Source organism: Diorhabda sublineata, chromosome 5, assembly GCF_026230105.1.
Source record: "Diorhabda sublineata isolate icDioSubl1.1 chromosome 5, icDioSubl1.1, whole genome shotgun sequence".
Taxonomy (NCBI): Eukaryota; Metazoa; Arthropoda; class Insecta; order Coleoptera; family Chrysomelidae; genus Diorhabda; species Diorhabda sublineata.
In genome coordinates, this window is record NC_079478.1 from 18,671,057 (window position 1) to 18,698,030 (window position 26,974).

A 26,974-nucleotide genomic window follows, 5' to 3' on the forward strand; every position below is an offset into this window, starting at 1 on the left:
CTGATTGAGCTTGTTAAACTTATGCAATATCATTTTCCGAATGTTAGGAAGCAGTAATCTGCACCGGTGGTCGTTTATGGTTGAATGATTTCAACAAAAGTACAATTTCGCTCTAGTTTGTTATCTACGTAAAAAAATTTAAATGAATTATTATAACTACATCCTTTATAATGTTATTTTGCAACAGCTACTTGTTGTTATATAATACAAATGATTAATTACAATTTCTCTATTAAATTGCATCAGAAATACATTTAAATATGCAACTCCTTAATTATGTCAGAAATGTCTTTTTATACATTTTGGTTTGTGAAGATATTATAATAATGTCGATATTATAGTGGTATAATTCGTCTTTCCACACTATTTTTTCAAATGTTTCTAACAATTTACAGCTGTCGCCGACTTTCCGTTTGCTTCTTCTAAAAAGTATCTTTCTTAATGAGTAACCTTTTTTTACAGATTTCCTCAACCTTCATCGTCATCCATATTTTATTTGGCCATATATTTTATTCCAATTTCATGAGGTGATCTTTCTTCAATGCTATTTGCTACAAAATCCATTTGAACTCTAATATCTTCTTTTCTTCCTGGTTATGTTCTTGATACCCTCGCACTCCATCTTAGCCACTAACCTTCGTTTAATATACATATCGATAACATAACGTAATCTGTTTAATTTTGAAAGTATGACTGACCTACACATCTAGGTCTACTTCATCATTTATTAATATTTTGGAATTGGTTTTCAAGAAAAAGTTCGGTTTTGGTAAAGCGTACCTGGCCCAACAAAGAAAACACAAAATTTTGAAAATAGCCTTTAACAACCGACATCCCCTCTTCATTGTTGGAAAAAATTTGATTACGAAGTCATTTTTTCAAGTTTGGGAACAAGAAATAATTCGAGGGGCCAAATCCGGCGAATAGAGTGCATGAGGTAGCAATTCAAACTTTAACTCATTAATTTTGGTCATTGGAATAGGTGATGTGTGTTTTCATTTTTCAAGATAGTCAATGAAAATTATCACACGTGCGTTCCAAAAACCGACGCCATGATTTCGCAGATGGAACGATTTTTGGTTTCTTTGGAGCCCGTTATCCCTTTTCATTCCATTTTTTCGATTGTCTCTTTGTTTCGTGTGCGAGGTTATGGAACCACGTTACGTCCATGGTTATGGAATGGCTTTATTTTTGTGAAATATTCCCAAACAATCGATGGAAACATCTTCCCTACGCTGTTTTTGTTCCATTGTGAGCAAAAGCGGCACCCATCTTACGCACAGCTTTCTCATGTTCAAATTTTCGGTTAATGTGCGATGTACCGCACTTTTTGAAATGCGTACTATGTCTACTAGCTCCCGCACTTTCTTCCTCCCAGGTCATTCATACGGCCTCGTTTAAACTCTGATAACGAAGGGGGAGTCTCTGGGCTAAGGCTTTTCAAATAAAATTATTATGTATATCACATAACGATAACCAATTTTTTCTATTTTTAAAAATTCACGGAAAATGTTCACTATTAATGGCTACCAAACAAATACTAAACAACGTGGTGTCTTCAAACTTGGAACATATGCTGGATATATTGTGTCAAGCCAGGTACTTCTTGGACCATCCTCGTATTTCATATATTGCCTGAAGCCTTTGGTTGTTACAAGTAGTGTCGAAAGTTATACTCATATAGCTCCTTGGTGATTTTAACGAGTTCCCATTTATGTATATCAATTATTCTCAGCTCATTTTTTACAATTGTAAATTATATCATTAGCTTCTTTAAGGTCTACGACCGACAAATGAGCTTTTCAAGGGTTTGCAGTAGCTGATTTGTCCTTATACTTAGTTGTGGTCATTTGGTATTTAAACATTTGCAAGTTTAAATAATACATTAACATAGCCTTGATTGATTAATGATTTATATCATGATAGACATCTTATTACAAGGGCTACAGTGACAAACTTCACGGAAACTGGTGGAGTAAAATATTTTTTCAAATCATGCCGCATAAAATCTGCAACATCTGTGATGTTGAAAATTGATAAACATTAGAATAGTAAGCAAATTGGGAACTTTAGAAAATATGAAGTGAATACTGTACATGACCAATATTTTTGAGATTAATACAGAAAATAGCCCAATATAAAACATAATACTTATTGTTTGATTATATTACATATTTTTTTTAAAGGTTCAGCAAATTGAGACCATCTAACAACTCTTCATCAAACATTAGACTGTACGAATGGAGTTTATCGTTATCTAAACATGTGGATCTTTTTCTAACATTCTAACACACAATTTTTCTAATCATAATTTGAGTAAATCTTTTACTGCACCAGTTTGGTTAAAATAAATTACGAACTTACTAGATCTCGTTATGGGATTTCGGTTAGGATATAAATTATCGAAGATAGAACACATTATTGTTGACTTCGAACCTTAATATCGTTTAAAGCTTAGATGAACCATCCATTGTCACATGTTACGCACCAATTCGCGCTGCTTCTATTCTTCATTAAGTTTATAGTGTTATGAAATTGATAGTGTTTTGTTATTTATATTGATATTAATGTATTTTGAGACATAACCAATTTTGAAGAATCTACACATAATACAGACCGTTAACTAACAAACATTTCAGCATCTCTTTTATTTTTAATACCTTTATCTCAAGGAACACTTTTGGAAATATCAATATCAAAAATCAAAATAATGTGAAAATTTGTCCTTGAGATTTTATAAACGCTACATAAAGCTTATTACACTCCATTAAAATTAAAAGTAGATCAGGAAACGATTAACAATGAAGTGATAGATAATAAACGTCGTTCTCTACATTAAGAATTGAGCAATCAGTAGCCACACACAATAAAAAAATGAGTAATAAGAGTGACATATCTTATCAGTGTTATTGTCAATTATTTGCTTTTACAATAGATTATTAATTGTCTTTTTTTTCAAGATAAACATTTGGAAAGTCGGGTGTGGTTGCTATGCAATAAATAAGGTCGAAATTAGACACTTGTAAATTTGATACCTACGTAATGAGATGTATTATTGACAAGTGATACATCAAGTTTTAAAATTTCGTATCTCGTATTTCTACATTGGTTCTGATTGAATAAATTATTATTATTATTCGAGCCCCAATTCTTGATTTAGTAGATATAACCTGTGGGCTAAACCACAATAGAAATTTCTCTTTTCAGTTATGACATCCTGATAGTGTTATTGACAAATATAAGTTTCACCAATGATAAAATGGTTCTAGTTATTTCTAACTCTTAGACTATTTTACGAACACGTCATGGTTTCGTATCATGTCTTAAAATTTTTAAATTTATCCTTAACATAACGCACAAACTATTTTATAGGTACCCATTGTCCTATAGCACAATTATAATTATTCTGAAAATAAAGTTAAAAAGATAACACTATATTTTTCTGGAGTTACAAATCACATCATAGCTATATAAAAATGTAAAGAAGAAGGTGAATCAATTTGAGCTCTATATACGTTTAATAGTTTCGTAATTTTTTCATTAATTCCAAAAACTAAAATTTATAGTTATCCATAAAATTGATATTCGTGAATTTCTTCAGGATTGAAACCCTAAATAGTCACTCGAGGCTAAATCTTGCGAAAAAGACGAATGAGGAAGCATTTTGTTGTCTACTTCAAGGAACTCTGTGAAAAACCTTGCAATATACTGGTGTAACTAGACTTTCTCCAGGTAATACGAAGAAAAAAAAAGTAATAATCGTAGCACCAAACCAACTTCATATATACGATCAAAAGTTTTAAGTCTAAAGTGTAAAAGTAAATAAAAAAATACATATGTGTTTATATCGTCTACTTCAACGTTAGATGTTTCTATTAAAACAAATACCAATGAGAAGAAGAAGAATAAAATAATTTATGCTTACAGCTGTGTTAGTAAATCAGTAACGATCTTAAAGCGAAACACCTTCATTGGAGAACATAAACCCTGTAAAAATCTTCGTTGAAAGGAATTACTTCTAATACAGCTAATATGCCGTTCCATCTTGGGAAAAATACTTTTTTACAACTGTTTGCTCTCTGGTGTGTTATGGTGGAACCACATATTGTCGCCGGTTACAAAACTATGCGAAAACTGGCGAAAATTTTTTGGAAAACCACACATTTATTAGGTGAATCTCATACATTTTGTTTTCAATTCAAATGTGAGAATTATTTCTCAGTCTCTCCAAAAATCATGATATTTTTTTTAATAATTAGAAATCAATTTTCAGCATTGTTGAACGTGTATTTAAAAAAAAGTTTTTTCTATGATGTGCCCAAACAATGTGATTAGAAAGCTTGGAATATAATTGAAAATATAGAAATATGTATCGTACATACTTATCTGGGAAACATTATTATTAACGTTATCTTCAGAAAAATGTCGGAAATAGTTTCAAAACCTAGATCGTACTGTAAGATACAGTGAGATTTTCAGTTGGATTTGTTGCTACATATTCTTATAAATTTCAATATTCTCAAATGTCAGGATCTCTCTTCGACACCATCATTGTTGAACAAATACTGACATTGGTGATAAATAATAAATAAAGTGCTTGTTTGCAGCGAAACGTGAATTTTAAAAAAAATGTTCGTACTGGAGAAATCATCACCTTCAACTTGTTTTATCATTTTTTCTCAGTGTACAGTTTAGAACAGAATGAAACGCATTATTCACTTGTTATTTCGAAAGATTCCGTCCAATGAACATTTAGGACCTTTAAAACAAAAAAAAATAAAATTTCGTAAAGTAGTTTGTTAAAGAGATTATGTTATAAACTTAACAATTGTCGTCAAAACAACAGCGATGACAATAATAAGAGAGCTTGTAAAACAATTTTCCAAATGCAATTTGACGTAATGATAGTTTTAAGATCGTTTTACAAGGCAACTTCAAATATGGTAGGCGTCCCATTGAAATAATCAAGTAGTGGTACTTAGTATATAGTTACGGTGTGTGTTAGTGCATCAAGAATAGAAAACACGTTTTATAGCTGGTGCTTGTGATACAATTCCAACCGAAAGACATCCGAAGAACATCCGAAGAATGCGCTTTTTGCAATTATCTTGTTTCCACATAAGTCTAACGATTTCATTCTTTCACTTAACTAATTCATTTGTTACTGCGGTAGTTTGCTTCAATGATATCTGTATAATCTTATGTGTTCCTATGAATTTTGAAAACTGAGTGTAGGAAAAGTTGATTAAAACAATTTTGCTTTGAAATATATGTAGTAAAAATATATGTAGTAGATGAACTATTTATTCATGTATTCAAGTTGATCAAGTCTGAGACAGAACACGTGCAATGTATCAATTCTATGAACATATTGAACATGAGAGGTTTCAGTAGAATGCAAAAAAGAGTGATGCAGATAAATTTGTAGGAAACAGGCATACAAATAAAAAAGGATGCAGAAATTGTAGATCTTTTTCATAATAAACTTTATAGCAAAAAACCATTTTAGAGGATGGTTCCAGAAATACCTGGCCCAACAAAGAAAACACAAAAATTTTGAAAAAAATATATTTATATTCCAACGTAATTTCCTTTTAGCTCCATATACTTTTCCCAGCGATGTTCAATAAGTTTTATACCTTTTTTATATTAAAAATCGTAAAGCTCCTCAAAATAGCTATCAACTGCTACCATCCCTTCTTCATTCTTGAAAAATACAAAAAATAATCCGGGGAGGAGGCTAAATCTGGCGAATAGGGTGCAAATGCAGGTAGCAATTCAAACTTCAATTCATTAATTTTGGCCATTGCAATAAAGGATGTGTGAGCTGGTGGATTGTCTTAATCAAATTCGGCCGTTTCCACGCTAAAATGTTGAAATAAGTTCGCATAATACTCGCGTTTGATAGTTTTTCCTTTTTCAAGTTAGTTAATTAAAATTATCATAAAAAACCGATGCCATGACCTTGCCTGCAGATGGAACGTCTTTGCCTTCTTTCCAGCCGCCTGTTTTGTTTCGGGTGTGAAGTGCTCACGTTTCATCCATGGTCATGAAACGGCGTAAAAATTCGGCTTTATTTCTGTAAAACACTGCCAAACACTCGATGGAAACATCTTCACGACGATGTTTTTGTTCCATTGTGAGTGAACGTGGCAGCCATTTTGCACACAGCTTTCCCATGTCCAAATATATCTCAACCGTTGAAAATTAGAACGACTTTGCTATTGTAGCAGCTGATATCGTGTTTGCAATGGATTTTAAATAGCACATCAATATCAAGTTGAAAAATAACCAAAGAAGCTCAAGAATATTATAAATTTTGGAAATTTTAAAACTGAAAACAAAAAACTGAGCCAACAGTTTTTGCCGTGTGTCTAAATTCGAATCACACGAAAATAGAAAGAAATGCTGAAACAAACACGTTTTGAGAGCCTTCCAGATATTTAGAAAGTAAAGGTAGTGCATATAAATCCTAAATCCTAGAATCCTAGTTCGAAGTAATACTTCCCAGATGTGTATTAAATATTCAATCATTTCCAGTTGAGGACAATGCCTAAAAAATAATGTTTTGTGGAGTTTTATCTTGTTTTTTTTATCACACATTATCATAAACCTTCTTTCAATAGAGAGATAAATAGATTATTTGATGATAGAGTAATTTTTGGAAGTAACCAAAATTTTTTCAATTTGGCTGCTTTTCAAATACATTTTTCCCATGCCCTGATGAGAGAATAATTCCATTGAAAATAATAAATTAAATTGAATAATTATCCTTTCAAATTTTTTTAAATGTAGTTATCACATAAATCAAAAGACGCCGGAACTCAGTCAAACATTTTTAATTTAGATATCAATCTAGAACGCAATATACCATTTCAAAAATAGTAACGCCATTAACATTTTTTTAATTTCTCCTAATTGCCAGCACCACTTTTCATCATCGTTGGCTGGTAAGTCAAAAAATGAAAAACTGTTGACACTACAAAACGCGATTTATCCGCTAAAATCCCATCTATCTTCTACTCTTGCAGTAGAGCATTTATTCTTTGTCACTAACAAAAATAACAAATGGGATGATTTAACGACGGTAATAGTCCAGAACTCATTAGCCTATGAAGGAAGGCATTGACTAGATGCAGTCCTGCCTACTCAAGTAATTTAAAAAACGATAGATGGCGCGATAAGGTCGGCAGCTGCCAGGGACGGCCTAGATTTACAATTAAACGAGGAACATCAGATATCTACTGGAACAAAAATTAAATTATCATTTATTATTCAACAATACCAGGCATTCATTTTATTATTACTTAACAATGTTATAATCCGCTGTAATACTCTATTAAACGACTGACAATAAATCCATGAATGAATTTTTTATTATTTCAATAAACTCATATTGATTTGATCCATGTTTTAGAATCCGCTAACCACGTAAATATTTTTTATTGCGATCGTGTGTCAGTGTCGGAGACCTTTTACATATCTCCTCCGTCCTGTGGTGTTGACTTCATCCTCGAAGTCTCAGAGAACAAATCTTGGAGTGGACAGCAACTTTGGATCATATAAGAATCTAATTGCGTTAATAAAATATCTTCGCAGCGTCGATATCCGTATTTAGCTAGTAATGCTGGACGTGCATCAGTGTGTTAAATTTGAATAATTCAAGAAATCTCAATTATTTATGAGAAATAATATTGGCGTTTTATATGAATTTTTAGATATATACTTATATTTATATTTATATATACTTCTTATATTGTTTTTCGGCGTAAAAAAGAATGTTTAATTAATTGTCGAAATCTTTTTTTCCTTATTTACTGAAAAACGAAAACATTAAATATTGTGTCAAATAATATGTTCACCAATTTTGTTATTATAATAAAATATTGAGGTCCAGAAACTTTATTATCAAACTATGTCTAAATGCTAATTCAAGTTTCCGTTGAGTTAATTTCGAAAATCGTAGATGCGGTGATAAGTTTTCTATCCACACAACTGAGTGAACCTTGCCACCTCCATTGTGGCATAAAAAAATAAATGTATACACTTACGTGCTTTGTGACTAAAATATGTTGATTACCATCTTCGATGCTGATAAGTTGGTCCACCATAATGCTTAAACGAAATATAACAATGCGTTGTGTATGAAAGCATTTCAATTTACTTTAATGAAAAAGTCGTCTTCGTTCTGACATTATTGAATAAATTATACTGTTGTTTGACGAAGTGTTCTGTCGTCTTGGTTCTATGATTCAATTATTTTTTTCCATTGTAACTTGTCAAAATGTCGTTATACACTTCTATACTCAGTTTAAATATGTATAAGTTATCATCAATGTCGAAATATAGCGATTTATTATTTAATATTTTATATAATTGAACTATTCATTTTGGTTCCGTTATTATCATAGTTGAATATTTAGCGCAATTGATAATTTTCTTCTTCTTGGGATTTCCCAGTCTTCTATCGACTCTTCATTTTGTTTATCAAAATAAATAATAAGCAAAACATCAAATTAACAATATTTCACAATGAGGAATCTGTTTAAAATTAAGTTATGAATCTTCAACTAAAATAATTGAATAGAAACATCAATGATATCAACACCATTTTTACTAAGAATTAAACATGTAAAATAATTCATTTTCTATTTTTTCAATGGTCATATGTGTGAGATTGGTACGTACTACCCAGTAGGCGTCCGGACCACCATTTGCGACCATATATTATGATTATAAAGAAGCTGCAACTGTATGAGCGCCTTGTATAAACATGCACGTCGGTTGGTGATGTTATAAAAGGGTACTGAAAAAATTATGAGTATATTAGGGTACTCATTGTTTTCTCGCAAAAAAAATTGTTTAAAAGTTTTTATCGCCTAAATATTATTTCCCTTTGTGACCACAATCTTAAGCCCATTAAACTTGGTCTCAAGCAATTCGTTCCATATAAAAACACCACGTTTAGATTTTCGTTAAAATTTGTTCGAAGGAGTTTACCATTAGAATAGTAAAATTTCTCTCTCTCTCTCTCTCTCTGTATAGATAAAATTATAACGAAATTGAATTGAGGATTTTTTTATATCTAACTGTTTTCGGTAAAGCAAAAAAATCCAGTTTCTATACTTTTTGAATCCGGTACGTGCAGAGAAATGTATTGTTGCTAGACTACTGAAGCTTTTTTATTATAGCAGCTTTTTCATTCCTCCGAAATATATCTATCGGCTTCACTTCTATTTCTAGTGAGTCTATATCAACCTCATATAATTTCAATTCATGTGTCTTCTAATCAACATTGTTTAGTTATTAAGTATCAAGATTGATATAATGTTAAAGCCTCTTGTAGATTTCTCTTACCGTAGTCGTGGAATATTGTCTCATGTATAATTTCTACAAATTTTTCAAATTAGACACAAAATTAGTTTTGAGAAAGACTTTGATCTGATTCAGATCTGATAGAAAAAGATTTGATGTGATGGTCTCATCTTTTATCCTTATCCGCAAGTATAGATCCTTTAAACTTTCTTTACCACTCTCTCAAAATGGCTCAACAGGCCTTATAGGCGAAGGCTTGGAGATGTTTTGCTGCTTTCCTCCATATATTTTTGTTCATGGCTGCTTCAGTTCAGTTTTATATTCCTATTCTTTCTAAACCTCTCTTCATGCATCTATCAATTTTTTTTCCATTGAAGCCCCCTTTCCTTTTTCGCTCCCTATCCCTTAATAGATCTTTTCACCCAAATCAATATGTTCTTTTCTGGACTGAATGAAGTGCACTAAAATTGGTTCTATTTTCATATATTTATATCATTTTCTAGCTAGCATAGATGGTACTTATGTAAAAATATCTACTTCTTCAAAATAAGTTGAACACCAATAGAACCAAAATAAATTTTTTTAAAATATCAGTCTTAAACAATATAGAAATAGTTTTTATTCGTAAAAACAGAAACAATGGAATGAACAATATTTATTTACGTTTAATATTTTTTATTCCTGCAAGAAAAGTTGTATTCCGCGCTCTTGTCCTCTCATGTATTAATAAATGTTCGATGTTATTATTTTTCATTTTTTGGTCCTCTTTGTCGAATGACTACTCTCAGTGATTATTATTTTATTTTTACAGAGTACATAGTGTCTACCTATTTATTATATATGCAAATCAAACAAAGATGTAAATGTATGAGAGCGGATGCTGTTAAGTAAAAAAAATCATCTGTTAGGTTAATAAAGTTCGGTTGTGACAACATTGGACCCCATAGGAACCAATAAATTTTTATTTTGCAGAAACTTATCATTTAAAATATAGTTTCAACTTTTTAATTAAGTCTATCTAGATTTTTAAATATTTTAGAAGTGATTTCTGCTATACACGATTCATTTTTATTTCTGAGCTCACTGTTTTTTCATGTAATTAGTTACGTCCAATAAAAATCTTATAGTTTTGATGAAAGAAGAAACTGCAAGACACAGACAGTGATATTTATTTGATTCCTATACAGATATTTTATAAAAGTTTTTCAACATTTTAAGTAAGGATTGGGATTAAAGGTTCTTTTGCTCATTGGTGGTTATGTATTTAAGTAACGCTATGGTACCTACTTAATAATTACTTCGGATTTATGAATAGATACGTGTTTCCTAGGCAATACTATCAGGTACAGATATCTGCTTTTCAACAATAGCTAATATCAAATTATTAGAGCCATGCAGTGGTTGTTTTCAAAAACAAAATAGGCGGACCTGGTACAAAATGTTTATTTGACATTCTCCGAATAACTATCCCAAGTATCATTACTATTAAAAATCAGACATCGTGTTAGACAAGACCATCAATGACAAGCAAAAAAGAAAAACAATGTCGATAACATCGGTTACATCCCAGATTGAATTACAACCGACATTGTATGATGTTGTAACATCGTAGATTATAATTGTTGACTCATTACAAGTCCTGAAGTGGGTACCAATAATAAGAGAAAACAATGGTTTTATGGAAAAATATCATTCTACAAAGATTCAGGATCATAGAATGCTTGCTACAATGACGCAAATTAAAACTTTGACTAGTACTTTCATTATAGATCGGTATATAAAACTCGCGTTCTATCAAAGATGACTTTCTTAAGGCCCCTTGACATGATGTAGGACAATGTGCAATAATGCATGCCATTTGTTGTAAAGGTCGCTTAACATGATGCAATAGAATATGCAATACAAGACCCAATATTTCTTAATCAAAAACACATGCAGATGAAGTTCAGTTGATTTTTTCATACAAGATCTTGCACTTGCAACATTGTCGATTTTGTGCCATTTTTATTGCGAGCAATAGTGAAGTCTACTTACTTTTGACTAAACAATCAACCAAATGTCAGTGTTAGATCAGCTGACTTTTGTAAAATTAATCATTTCGACCTCGTGGTAAATTTAACCTTATTTCGATTTTGTTTTTGCTCATATTTGTTGACAAGGTCGAAATAATTAGTTTTACGAAAGTCAGCTGATTTAAAATTGACATTTGGTTGGTTGTTAAGCCAAAGGTAACTAGATTTCTCCCTAGAATTGTAACTTGCACGCTATAAAAATGGCACAAAACCAATAATGCTGCAAGTGCGAGATCTTGCATGAAACAACTGAAAGAAATATCGTGTCTTGTATGCATTTTACGTTGTATTGCTTCATGTCAAGCGGCCTTAATGTCAAGCAACGTGCAATATTCGTCTGTGCAATATTTTGGTTTTGCACGAAATTCCATGCAACTTCTTGCACGTTGCATTGCATCATGTCAAGCGGCCTTTACAAATAAGTTATATTAAAACCATAAACGTTTGAAAAAGTACAATATGAGAAAGATTGCTAGGCATTATTGGCATCCATTTTTGTAAAGTTCACTTCGATGTAAGATTCTTGATCAACTACAAATACAAATCAAGTTTTAGATAGTTCAATTTTTGGTTTTTTAATTAAACTTGTTCATTGGTACTAAGGAAACTATGACTTTAACCAATTTTTTTTAACTGAACGTATCTTTCTCAAGGGTCCAACGCTATAAAATTCTCTTAAACATCTGTAACAAATAAAATTCAAATATAAATATAGTATAATGCAAAGATGTATCACAGATCTTCTTTGTAAAACCAGCAGTTTTTGATAAAAGTTATTCATAGGGCTACAAAATCTTTGGCAGAAAAAGTTGTTAAGACTATTTTTTGTGTTTTTATATCGTTGTTATCATTTTCGGCTCATTGTCACACTTTGCTTTGCAATATTGTAGAATGTAGTCTGAGATGTATTTGCCAAAAACATTATTTCCTCGATAGCATCGCTTTTGGACATTCCTGGACCACAAAGTCGGTAAAACAGTTAAAATAACTTTTTGAACATAAGTTTACATGCTCTACTGCAGAAAACCCTTGTTTAAAACAAAAAATGTTGTCACTAAGAAAAAGTCAATGCCTGGTAAGTTTTTTTTTGAATTCAGTCTCCATTGTGATATAGTTTTATACTATAGTTGCTATAACAAATAATCGAAAACAAATAGTTCACCAATGATATTTTTTAGCTTGTTTCTCGATTAGTAAAATCATCATGCTCTGATTGGTGTACACATTCAAGTGATAATTTAAGAACATCATTTCAAATAAGTTATATATCTAAAATGATTAATAAGGTTTTGTAAATGTTTTCTCAGGGTTTTAAAATATACTTTTAATGTGTAAAACATAATTATCCATGAATTTATAACATGTGCCAACATCCCTATTGTTTACAATCCATGAAATGCTAAAGAAACTAGTAACATTATTGAAACACTCGATGCAAATTTCAATTGTTCAATTATGAAAAAATGAAGCAATTTAGGATGGTTTCGTTATACAAAAGGTGATTTCTCAGTAAATTGCAGCCGTAGAAGCGTTGCTGTAACCTTGGACTAATTTTTTAATAACAGTGTTTTGTTATTGACTGAACTGTCATCATTCTTTTCTCTTGCTGAAATTTTAAATAAATTATACTTGAGACTCTGTATCAACTATAATTTGCTTAAGTGTAACGAGAAGCTTGTTAAATGTAAATCGATTACTCAATGTTACCTCAAGGTATTTAGCAAACTTTTTTTCGATAAAAGAGAAGGGATTCAATACATGTGAATTGAAGATGTACATATCCTTTTATGTAAACAAGTCATATTTTTAACACTAAAAAGATGAAGCAATAATATTTCCACAGAAAGACTCTTGATGAAATTATAGTCCTCACACAATAACTTCAACTTATAAAGAAAAATGATTTAAATGACTTTTAATCACATAGATGATTATGTGAATTTTCAGCTTAGATTGATAGAAAGACATCATTAAAACACACATCATCAATATATGTATATTTTGTGATTAAAAATAGATTGTTGGAACGAGCTCAACAGGAATAACATTTTATATAGAAATGCCGGCAAATACAACTTAAAGGGCCGGTTTATCAATAAATATAACAAACTTGATTGGCTGTGTATTTTTTATTTAAATCAATAAACATTTTGTACGATATGAAATTAAATTCAAACTCTGGTTCGTTAATAATAAATGAATATCATCATTTAATTTTGATTTTGATATGATGGATTTTCTGGATCACTTATTGGATAGTGATGAGGATATTGATCTTATGGAATTCCTTTAGCACGAAAGAAGGAATCATATAGTACGGATAATTTTGAGAAATAGGATGATAATAATTTCCATTCTAGATTCGATCAGTTCTCTTACTTTCTATTATATTCTTTTGCTTATTAGCAAATCCCAAGAGTAAATTTCTCTCTTCGAGAGTAAAATTGATGCTTGTTAGTGCTAGTATTTTGCATTTCTTTAAAATTAATTTCGCTCACAAGAAACCAATAAATATTATTAACACTTACACAGATCAGAAACCAAATAAAGTTCACAAAACAATATTTGTGGGATTATTCGCATTTGCATAACTTCTATTGATCTTGAAAATTAACAGCGCTGTTACCGCTAATACACATACAGAATAAGCCCATTAGATTCAGATGCCAATCCTCATATTGCTGTTCTGTGCTATCCTCCAGTTAACTGGCTTATCTGACAGTTGAAAGTAAGAGATAACTATCTCACAATTTAAGTAACAGTTAACAGTTATCCTGTTATCGAAAAACCCAATTTTCAATAATAACTGATAGTTATATGATAGTTTAAAACTTACCTCACAAATACAATTGATAAACCGGGCCTAAGAATACAATAAAAGTTCATGGAGCATCGATAACATGTCATTGATCGTAGTTTAATGAAGTCAGTACTTTTTATGTCTTCCAAAGACAAATCAACGATATCCCAACTATTTTATTCAAAGGACATTTTCCATTACGTCTATTAATTCTTTGCTCGAGAAGGAGAATCAGATACATTCTTTTGCCGAAATCATGTGAAATTATTAATTTAAAAATTTTAATTAACCTCTGTACTTGCTTAATCACTGTTTACGATCCCGATGATGGTCTGATATGTTTCCAATTTAGTAACTCTCAATTAAATTTTATAACTGTTCCATAAAAAATTATAATTACAGTCTCTTCAATGATTTTAGCAATGAAATTGTGTTGTAGAGCTTCCGGTTGTCATTAAAAACTGCATAATACTAAATCTTAAAACAAAACCAACATTAAAAAAGCGCTATGAACGAGTATGGAATAAAAGTTCGCTTATTAAGATAAATAATGAAAGGTAGAGTCAACGGCATAATTACAATATTGGTAATGTAAGGGTTCGACATCGAGATACCCGTTGGGTTTACGATACTGTAATCGATATTGAATCCTCTCAAGCAACATTTGATTTTAAAGTGTGTGAATAAATCTTATGTACGCTCCAGACTCTCACAAGGCGCCTCCAAGACAGTCTCGACATGAGTTTTGGCGAGTGGAGATGACAGGACGGCTAGCCATCCACACTCTCGATTTAGCCAATGGCTCGCCTTATCAAATGAAAAAGGAAAATGATGTCTACATTTGAAATGGATTCAATTTAAGGTTTTTTCTTTCCCAGATGCCTTCTTAAATGTTATTGATGGTCTTAATAAAATTTCAACTCCCGTGTAACTACAATACAATAAAATACAAATATTATTTATTGCACTCCACAAGGAGAAAATATTGTACTACTATATTTGTGGTTGTACCTACTTATATTTATATCTTCACTTATCACTATAGAGTTATATTATACTTATACATAGAGTTAAAGGTACGTAGGTGGAAAGAGTGTTGAAAGAGAGTCAAAGAGCATCGATTTATAACTCTCTAGATCTCTTTGTTCTTCTTTATTCTTCTTTGTTTGGTTCTTTATGCATAGGGTTAATATTCAAAATCCAGACAAAATAGAGAAATGAGAAAGTGGTGTCTTTCTCTGTATCAGCAGTTCAAAACCACTTGAACAAGCTCGGTTAATCGATCAGACAAAAGGTGTTAATACTATTAGCCAACTTGATCAAGGACTAGAATGTAGGGCTAAAGGTTCATTACATTCGTATTTTAAAAACTATGTTTTATCTACAAAAAGTATTTTAACTAGGCGTAAGCGATGTGAACCCTTGTTCAAGGCCTAGCACTTAAAGAAGCTGCGCAACACACTGTTAACGCAAATTTTATCCCAGATGGCTAATTAATTTTGGTTATTCTGAAGTTTGACTATTGAGGCCATTGTAATTACCTTCAAAGGTAGTAATTTTGGCAATGAAAGCCCTGCTGACGAAATTTGTACAACGCCTCTGAAGAAGTTCTCCAAGTTTAGTAGGAGATTCCTTTTCCTTAGCTAGAAGACAAAAATATTTCCATTTTAATTTTATTTAAAAGATTTAGAATAATAAACTTTGTATTTACTTTAGATCATATCAAATCCAACACGCACTTGCCATATTTATCCATCGCCGGTTGTATGAGGTATGACATTTTTCTATTTATTTATAAAATAAAATAAAATTATTGTTAAAAATCCACAAGAACGTGCGATGTATTTTATGTTATGTCTGACAACTTCTTTATTATACTATAGAGTTCGCATTATTGGTTGAGTCCGTAAATTGAACAATAATACATTCCACTTCACAGAAAATTTTTATATCTTGTTTGAAAGGACAATTCATTAAAGAGATACCAATAAGTTGATGATGCTATTTGTGACCATATAGTCGAAAAGTATGTAACGTTACCTTTTGAAAATGTTTCTATTATAACCAAAAAACGGTCTATTCTAGCATAACGCTTAACACAGAAAAGAATGTATCGTTATGAACCCGATCGAATTGTAGCTTGTATCACATTCAACTCCTAATTGAAAATACCATTAATTCAATTTATCTGAAGCATTGAAGTGCTATGAACGCAATAATTACAGAGTGGAAACAAAAAATAATAATTGAGAGAACAGAAATTTAATTTTGTTCATAAATATATAAAAAATGCAAAAATGATCTTGGTTTCAGGTTTGTTTTAATGAGTAATACATCTTTTGAAATTTCCACCTAATTTGGGCCACTACTTTACTAATTATATGAATTAATAAGATCACCTATCACATGAATATCAAAATTATAATACGCGATAATTGTCTTATATAGGTTATGTCAGGTTAACTTAGAGACAGCCTCGACTTAGATTGATCGTGGTTCACTCGGAGGTTTGATGCCTATTGTGTTACTCTTTATTTTCTATTTCTATTTGGAAACTTCTTAACTACTTAATCACCCTATGATCTTCTCCTTTGATAGCTTGTTTTTACAAATTTCCAACCTAGATTTTTACTTTTTTTGTCTAATTCTGCAATACCTTCGAGAAAATCTATTGTGTCGTCCTCCAGCTTTTGACGTCGTTTTTACTTCGTCTTCTCCGATATACTATTTGCAATAGTTGCCCGTTGTCACTCCCTACTTTGTACCAACGGTACAATGATTTCCTGAAACCTATTATCTTTTTTGTTTTCTCTTTATTGGTCATGTTTTATATTTTAGACTTAACGCTCCAATTCCATAATCAATGAAAAAATTGAGAGCCGTTAAGGAATGCCTTGTTTCTCTCTCATAAGATTTGTTCATTTTCCTTCTGAATACGTTATAATTCATCAAAAAAAGAAGTTATATTATTTATGAGATTTCCCCATCTCAATGTTTAAAAAAATAGATCAAGAAGTCATCAGATATCAGAGTTGCTTCCAGACGTATATTTGGAACAGAAAAACTAGGCTTCAAAATCATAGGGTTTTAGCAATGATCTCAGCTTAAAATGGTTAAATAAAGTATATATTATTTTGTCATTGTTGTTGTGCGTAAAAAATAATTCTATAATGATATTATCTTATTACAACCTCGCCAATTGGTTTCTTGATCTTGAAACACCTTGTAAAAATTCATAGAGAAGTTGGTATTTAAAAAATTCCGGGCACAATATATGTAATTGCAATGAATGATTGAAATTTTCGGAGGTCCTCATATGCCCAGTTACGATTCCTTACTAACAGCTTGACTTTGATTATTAATATTATTGACTTTGATCGATGAACCCGTACGACCGGCGGTACCATTTCAAAATGCCAACGTTAGACATTTGGTATTTTCAGTTGGGAAGCAATAGAGTCGAAATAATTCCTTATATAACGTATACATTCCCCGGCAAAATTAACGCATATTTTCTTATTCGAAATGAACTTTCAATTAATTAAATTTAAAGGATCAATATTTTTCCGCTCGAGGTTTCCATCTGATATGAAGTTATTTTTATGAAATTTATAAGGCTTATCGATCTGATTGCTACTGTGCAAAATCTGTGAATTTACTAAATCTTTTGTTTCTATGGCGTTAAAGCCCGCGCAGTGGTTTCACTTTCCTTCCCTAGGTGTTCTTGTCCAGAACTACCCTATTCCAATTGTGTATCTTTAGAAGACTAATTGCGTTTTCTGCAACTTCTTCCTTCCATACTTTCCTAGGACGTCTAATTCACGTACGGCTTTCAAAATTGAGTTCAGGTACTTTTATCCGCATTCTCTATTCAATCTATTTGCACTGTATAGCCCGCCCATCGCAGTATATGTACTCTACAAACTCCGTAATCTATAGTTCCTTGTATTTTTAATAGATCTCATGTCTATTTTTGAATCTTTATACTTTATACTCATGTTTCGGATCGCATAAAACCCAGATTTGAGAACCTACGTTATTATAGATCTTATGATGCTGTTGTAAATTATTATTTCAATGGTTAATTTGCTTTTAAATCGTTTTTTCTAGGTTTGCGGCCTTGTACTGTTTCTTAATTAGAAGTTATAACTTTTAACCGAACTCTTAGCCAAAATTATAAGATTACTTTCCAAGAATAAACTGTAGCTCTCGCGTTTATTCCAGGTACAAGAATAAGTTGCTCAAAGATCTCAAAGATCTGTGGCAAAACCTTCGATTTATAGCATTAATAGATAGTAAAAAATCATATTAGGCAATGGCAGAGTTATCTTGCGCATATTGTGATGAATCATTTATGGTAAGGGGTCACACAGACATGGCAATAATTTAAAGATGTCTTATAACTTTAATTGTAGGGGAATAATTTCTCCAAACGCTTAACAATCCTTGACCAATTATCGCAGAGCTCGTCCAATTCTACATTGAGTGATCGAAATCCAGGCAGTGGTATGACCAGCTAATAGTATTAACCATTAGAGCCTCTTTGGGATGTAATGGTTAATACTTATCAAAATATGGAATGTTACTGATCAAAGAAGTTATAAGTACGCGAAGACGCTGTCAAGCTGTAGTTGATTTCAACTGAGAAAATACACGCTATTACAATAAACTCCTTTTTGAAATTTATCTGAATCTTTTTTGATATATATATATATATATATATATATATATATATATATACATATATATATATATATATATATATAGTTTAAAAAACCCCAAAACACGCTTTCATAGTTTTTTAAACTATATTTATTTTTTACTTTTTAGTTTCATAAGCTATGAAAGCGTGTTTTTTGAGTTTTTCAAACTCAAAATATAATATTAGGCTTCAAAAATGAATCCATTGAAAGTAAATTTTTCAAGTTTGAGAAGGATTTGAGGTATTTAAGTACGTCAAATTTAAAATTCACTTATAAAACGAAAACTAAGTAAAATGAAGTAGCGATTGTATCAAGTCATAAAATCAAAAAGCTACTTCATCCAGGCAAATCGTTTGTTATAATATTTCTAATGTGTGAAAAAACAGTTAAATCTTTAAGATTATAAATCACATTGTGACAGTATATAATAATTTTGAGAGTCAATTTAAACAATACTATTGAATTCATTATAAACTCACCCCCAATAAAAATTGAACAGTCCGTAATCATCATTTTTTTCCCTAAATCCTTTACCCTAAATGTAATATGTCGACAACCCAGGTGAAAGGCATGAAGAGTGGGGTTAAAAACCTTGCGACAAAGCGACGCTTGTCATCTATTAAAAAAACCATGAAAGAGCCTATTGACATCCAGGATAGCTTGGTATTCACGTAGGAAATTTGTTTTGCACGAAGCATTGTTGCCAATGCTTAAAAAATTTCAGCAAACAAGAGTCAAAAATGATTCACAAAATAAATATTCACAATATAAGCAAGAAAATATATAATTACACTTATTTGTTCTAACACTGGTAACCATATTTACTTCTTTTTAGTCATATCATTTCAATCCTTCGATATTATAAAAATACCTACTTGATTGTGCCATTTGTATATCGTTTATTTTTATCGTTTCCGAAATCAGTATTTTATTAGTTTGATTCTAGTTCATGAAATCAATGGAGCTTTCATAAAGCATAAATGTTACTTAGTTATATGCAAAATATAATGTTTGCTTGGGATCTATGTTGTAAGTACCGTTTCCAATCTTTGAGGACTCATAATCTAAATAGCATAAAGCTCAAAATACCTCCTGACGTAATTTTTCTTACAAGTAATTACACTTCCATTCCAAATATTTTAAAGAGTATTATTTTAAACTACCTTTTTGCCGTATTCTTCTTGTTACAAGAAACAATAGTTCCATACCCAACTATCTATCATTTTAATAATCACAATTTTCATGAATGATGTAAAATGTTTCTCATTAGTTATATATTCTTCGTTTTAGTATCAATTTCATCCTCTCCACAAAAATTTTCATGTAGACTATTATTTTGATTTTTAACATCTGTTTGCCTCATATTAATAATATCCCCAATAGATGTCTAAAGGATAAAAGCCTTATGAATATTTTGATGATACTGAACAAGATAAAGATAAAGAAACAAATGTTTTAAAGGATCCGACAACAAAAATGAATTGAATATTTTTAGCTTAAGTGAGACCAATAATGCGTCTAATAAAGAGTGAAATTTTCCAGTTTACACGAACAACCCACTATTAATTATAACTGTTAGATTTTTTGTTTGATCCTAATCTAGAGTAACGAGCGAAATATTGCTGGTTGAATGTGGATTATGATATTTTTCTCCATGCCTTTCATCTACTTTTTTTCCTTCTCAATCAATCCTCCTTGCTTCAACTGCTTTGACATTTTCAATCCATATTTCTCTCTTATTCATTCCTATTTTGGGTTCGAACATCAAAACATTTATTTGAAAGCTATATTTTGTGGCAACATTGTACGTACACAAAAAGGGTTTGCTTTACAGAGAGGATTGTTTGAATTGCGTGTGTACGAGACGACGTGATGCGTGGACATGCGCATAACATTTGCTGGGGTTGTATAACCCCGAGGGGTTGTCCTTTCGTACATCCTTGATGGCATAGCAACCGTGATATCGACTTTTCACGCTGACAGTGGCGCCATAATAGAACATGGCGTTCGTGGAAAATGCAGGGTGGTAATTTATTAATGAATGTGTGACGGGAAATTTTGTGAGTAGCAACATTTGCTGGGAGGTTAACGCAGACACGAAACGAATGGTTTATCAATTGACGTACAAATATTTAAAATAAAATTGGTGCGGAATACAAAAATTTCTAATTATTTCTAACTAAGAATATAACATTGTGATTTGGAACAAATGTTTTATGACAATGATGTTAAATATCTATCCATACAAGAGAAAAATAATATTTAAAGAATTATAGGTATACTCATATAATATTTAAATATTGTTATGGTGGTATTTGTAACGCCATCAGAAGATTTTGTGAAATATATTAACTTGACAAGGCTAGAGAGTGCTTATGTATGTAGAGATGGCTGTAGATAAGAAACAGTAGGATTATAATTAATCACATGGTACTATTGGCTTACGGCGAACATCTGGATTTCAGTGCCTTTGTTTTTAATTCATTTTGATTCATGTTTTAGCTTTCTTTTAAATATATTGCAGTGATTTATTGAATTCACATTGTTCTAATAAAACAAACTACTCCATAATTTTGGTGGGTTCTGCTTTACCTCTAGGCAGAAATATTTGAATATTTTCTTTTTGTGCGTCATATATAGGGTTTGATTAAAATCAGAAAATTAAGTGGTGGTAAATAAATCTTCGAACGAAGAAAGGTTGTTATTTATGAGGTGAGGGCGTTAAATAGGCGTCATTGTAAGTCTCACGAATAAAATAGTTACAGTAACTTAAAAAAATTGCTTATAATATATAAGGATTTTAATGAATTCACAAAAAGAACAGTACTATAACAAAAGCTTTCTTATAAGTAAAATGATTATTTAGAGCATATTTTTCTAGTAAGAAAAAAAAAATGTTTATTTGAATCAAATATGCTGTAAATTAATTTGAAATGATCTTTGCAGCTTTACGAATCTCAAACCAAATACCTCTTTTCAGAGACCTTCTAAAACTCTATCTTCAATATTCGATAGTGTCTTTTTCATCATTATCACTATTATTTACTTAATGGTTTTAGTGTGATTATGTACGATAACAGTGGCAGATGTCGAATATTTGATTTAGAAGCACTTCGGAAACTTACTTTTATCTTTATCTTTGTGTCCAACCTGGATCCATATAAATTATGATTAATTTCAACATGATTCCTCTAGTCTTAATCATTCCAATAAACTTCAATCTTTCGAAACATTTATCCATGTACTGAAGATACGGCTGGATTGCAGAATAATTATGTTAGTATTGATTATAAGAATATTAAGCGATAGAACATATTTGGTACAAATTGAGTGGAGTTGATGTATTAGATTTTTTTATAAAGCATAAATTGATTCAATCAATATCAATATAGAGGCAACTAAGGTTAGTTTATTGGTATGATCATGCACATTGTAATTCAAATATCTTTCTGTCCTTGCTCATCGATTTTCTGTCATTCTTTGGCTTAGATCTTACTTTCAGTTGCGTGACATAGCCAGGATTAAGATGCACAGACTCTTTACAATGCACTTCTTAACATGTCTGTAAAGTTCAAGGATCACAAAATATTAGTTCCCATTACTATTTTGACCTTATAAGAAATTGATCTATACTTTTCAATGATAGTTCTGAAGACTGTGGTCGGGTAGGATGTGACTTAAAAGGAAGTGCTATTTTTTATAGAAAGATTGGGATTAGTGCGGTAGAGGAACGAGGTTTCGAAGACCTAGGCATTGACTTGCAGAATGATCATTTCCGGTATGAAGTAGGGTGTTGTCAGAGTGCAATCGAATACCACAAATACTCATCGCCTCGCCGAGATATCGATTTTACTGTTTTTCGAAACGACGCCTCAAATCATGTAAGACTGCAAGTTCTGGAGTTCTTTTCGGGTGTGCTGCAGATTGCTGCCAAAGTTCATCGAATACCACATGTTTCACTCCGAGAACTCATCGTCTAGCCTAACCTAAGTTAACGTCGGGAAATTTACTTGAGTGTTGAGATCGAACGTTCTGAGTATCAGAAATTTGTAGTTAATTTGACGGCCCTCGGTTTTTCCAAACAATGCGTCAAATCACTTGTAACTTTTCTCGGGAGCTGGGGTTTTGGGGTTCATTTTTGGTGTTGCTGCCAGAGTGCCGTCAAACTAACGACAAATTCCTGATACTCAGAACATTCGATCTCAACACTCAAGTTTAACTTTAAGTTAGTTAGGCTAGATGTTGAGTTCTTGGAGTGAGACAGGTGGTATTCGACGCACTTTGGCAGCAATATGCAGCACACCAGAATTGATAACTCTGCACGTTAGTGTTTAGGTCTTAGGCCATCCTCCTTGTGCCACTGTAACCCCGATCTCCCTGCAAAAAGTACTATATTCTCAATCGTTTTAGTCTTAAGAACTATTATTCTTGCACCGTCACCATTAAACGTGATTTTCCACTTCCAATTCTGAGGCCTCGGAAATGAGCCCTTATAGAGCACAGAGCACTTAATTGTAAGGTCAAAACATTACAGCACTAACATGGGATCTATTTTTCAGTGACTCCGGAACTTTTAGTTTATTTACATTATACTTCTTAACTAGCCAAAATGATGTACTCTCCATTCTTAACATTATTTTTGACAGATTTAGAGAAAATCTTACCAAGATATTATTAATAGTTTATTAACACAACAACTAACCTCATAAGTATTTTACTCACCATAAACATTTTGTGTAGAAATTACACTTATAATTTTTACGGTAGAATGCCTCATTCTCATCGGTGTCAGATTGTTGTGGACTGTGGAGGAGTCCGTCGAGTAGAAGAAGCAAGAAAGGCCTTCGAACTGCCGACAAAGATATAATATGTAGAGCACATATATTTACATATATTATTCGCCTCGAGGCATTCAAGCACATATTGTGTACAGTGCCGTAGTTGTCATATTTTCACGTATATTATTATATAAATAGGGAAATATCTGATTTTTGCAGAACGGCATAATAAACAATGTAGGGAATTATCTGTTTTCTCAACTATTCTTTGGCATATAAAATGTTATGAGAACTAGTAGAAGTGAATTGAGAGTCTTGTCAATCTAAACAGAGTTGGCATAGTTGCAGCCCCCAACTGTGGTCTTAATTATAAGTAAACTGTCCTTAAAAATCGTGCAGCTCTTGGTGGCTTTAGTTTTATCATTTGGTATTTCATCCAAGTAAGTGAGTTTTTACTACTTTAAGTTCTTGCCTCTAGTAATATTTGTAGATGAGGAGGACATTATGAAAAAAACTGCTGTTTTATCAAATTTTTCGAATAGAGTGGTAAGTCTTTTACAAATTACTTTCTTCTATAACTTGTGTGGCTATAAACAGAAATGACTACTTCCCCACTATAACCAACGAGATCGCGATATTTGGAAAAAAAACGTAGCGTGTCGGTTGGCATGTCATAACTCAAGCTCATTGCTTCAGGGTCTATATATTTTTCATACAATTATAAAAAATGAATTTAAGAATCAGAAATTAATTAGGATAAACTCAATTATATTATTAATCTGCTTGAGATTGGAGCCTTCAAACTTACAAATAGAGAAATTATAAATTCCTAATAACCTCCAAACTCATATGAATGAATAAGGTTAAATGTCAATAACGAATGAATCCTTGTGCAAACTGGTCAACCTACTACCATTTACAGTAGAATCTTTCAAGTTTAAATGATTGTCAAGACCTTTTTATGTTTATGGTTTTATGAAACATCTAACCATAAACTATTTTTAAAAAACATCTGCCACAATATTTAATGATTCGGAAAAACCAAGATTTCCATTTTCTAGTTCATCAAAGTCATTTTTTATTTTTATATTATCATTACTAATTGCGAAGCACTTATGCACTACTCAGCTTGTATGTGGTATCATTTAGCTACCTCGGATGTTATTGTGCAGGGTCTTGGACACGACGCCAGATTGACACATAATAATTGTGACTATTTCAACATTTTCGCTGTGTCGCATATATTTAATCTCAATTGCGAAATCCGCATACTTAGCCAGTCTCCGTTAGTGTTTGTTGATATTGTTTTCTTTGGTATTCTTACGTCGATTATCTACCAACTTTATGTCAGGTTTATTATTCGTTATCTATCCATTGGTGTCGAAGTATAGTCCTTCTACGGCGGATACTTTTAGTACGATGTATTGGTATCGAAAAGACTAAACTTGTTGGGTAGTTTCTGGCGAATGATGTTGCAATCAGTATTAGCTAACACACCTTAAGCAGATATTATGTGTTGAATGGCCTTTGATGCTAGTTGATACTTTCGGCATTTGTCGAATTGAGTGTTTGGATCGTTAATCACATTCTTCTTTTAGATGTTAGTGGTGATAACCTGATCTTGGATAGCCATTTTAAAGCCATCGGTCTTGGAAAAGAGGGCTTTGCTAGCCATCTGATTGAAGTTTCTTTGTCCATATGCGGCTGGTTGAGGTCGTGATGATGTCTATCGTGTAATGCTTTCTGTAACGATTGTTCTAGTTTCCTGCTATCTAATATTAACTAGAAATAAGCAAAAGACAATCGGAATTCAGATCATTCAAAATCAATAACCTTAACGAGAACGAGAGAAAATTTAGGTTTTCCAAACATAGTCAAGAATATTACAATTAATTCATTATATTCATATAAGATATGAACAATTGAATACAAAATTACTCATTGCCAGTTTCAAAATCTAGATATTCCATTCCTGAAATCCATTTGGAAACTTATAACTTTCGAATTAACAAAATAATACATAATAATTGAAATTTTATAAAAAGTTTGAACCAATCTATTTTGCTGTTGCTTTTTTGTTTTATTTAGTCTTCAACGCCCGCAATGGTTTACCTTGCGGCGAGTTCTTCACTGCTGCCGGGTGCCGTAAAACAAAACTTCAAGAGAAACCCACCGACAGCAACCTCACTTTTCCATCTCGAACAATTCATTACTAGAATGTATATTTCCTATTCTCTCTTTCTTTTAGAGAGTATGGCTAAGAAATAAAATAGCTCGTCTCTTCTGACCTGTCAAACACATCATGTACGTTACATTTTATTCTATGTTGTCCAGTGACTATGTGAGCCGTTGCTTATTTTATATGGTCATACTTTACGTTCAGACCAACCTTCAGTAGCAAATATTTCTATTCTATTGAAACATAACCTCAAACTCGCTGCTGAAGTTTGAATGGCTAGTAGTATGTGAACGGTTTAGAATAACATGGTAACATGGAAGTTACTGAGAATATTTCATAATTATTTGTTAAAAAAACTCATTACATACTAAAATCATCAAATTAGTAATTATTTAAATAATATCTTCGACAACAAGGTCGTAGTTTTTAAAGTAATTTTAATAACAACTTCGCATTAAGTATTAATCACGATTTTTCAAGAAATTTATCTTAAATATTGGGCTGAAGGCAATAATAATACAAAAAGCATTGAAATTCGATTAACCAATTAATTTCCTGACTCATATTATCCAATTTTTTTCATTGTTTAATTAGATAAACAATTTCTTTGCATGCTTGTGCTTTTCCTGTTCGTACATTCCATATCAACTTATAGTTTAACTACTTACGCTTTAAGTGGTTGAAAAATTGATTAACCAAAGATAATATTAACCTCTCTTCTGTTCATTACTCTGTTAGAATCAGAGTATGACATTTTACTGGATATTATCCTTAACTATATTCCAAACTACGGCTGGTGACTGGTCTTTTGAACGCACATGGTTATCAAAGAAGCCATCTTCATACAGACGATACACAATGTCGCTGGTGGTTGGAGGAGGAAGATACTTCAGACCATATCATTGATGAGTGCCCAGTACAAACACGTGCGAGATTCAAGCACATGGAATGCAGTAGAGTCTACCCAGCTACGTGAAAAGGTTCAGGAAAAAAAAGAAAGAAATCAACCGGCTTTTAACCGCTCATTGTCAGAGCTATTCCAAAGCCTGTACAATCTTTAAAAACATTGATCCATCCATCTGAATAATGTTATAGAATAAGCATATACAGTGCGTTTCAGATAAAAG

General features: G+C 31.7%; 1 protein-coding gene across 2 annotated transcripts in view; it reads left to right on the forward strand.

The window, feature by feature from the left end:
- Positions 1–26,974, forward strand: part of LOC130444408 (GATA-binding factor C) — a 168,794-nt gene that overhangs the window by 75,869 nt on the left and 65,951 nt on the right. The gene's annotated exons all lie outside the window — the stretch shown is intronic.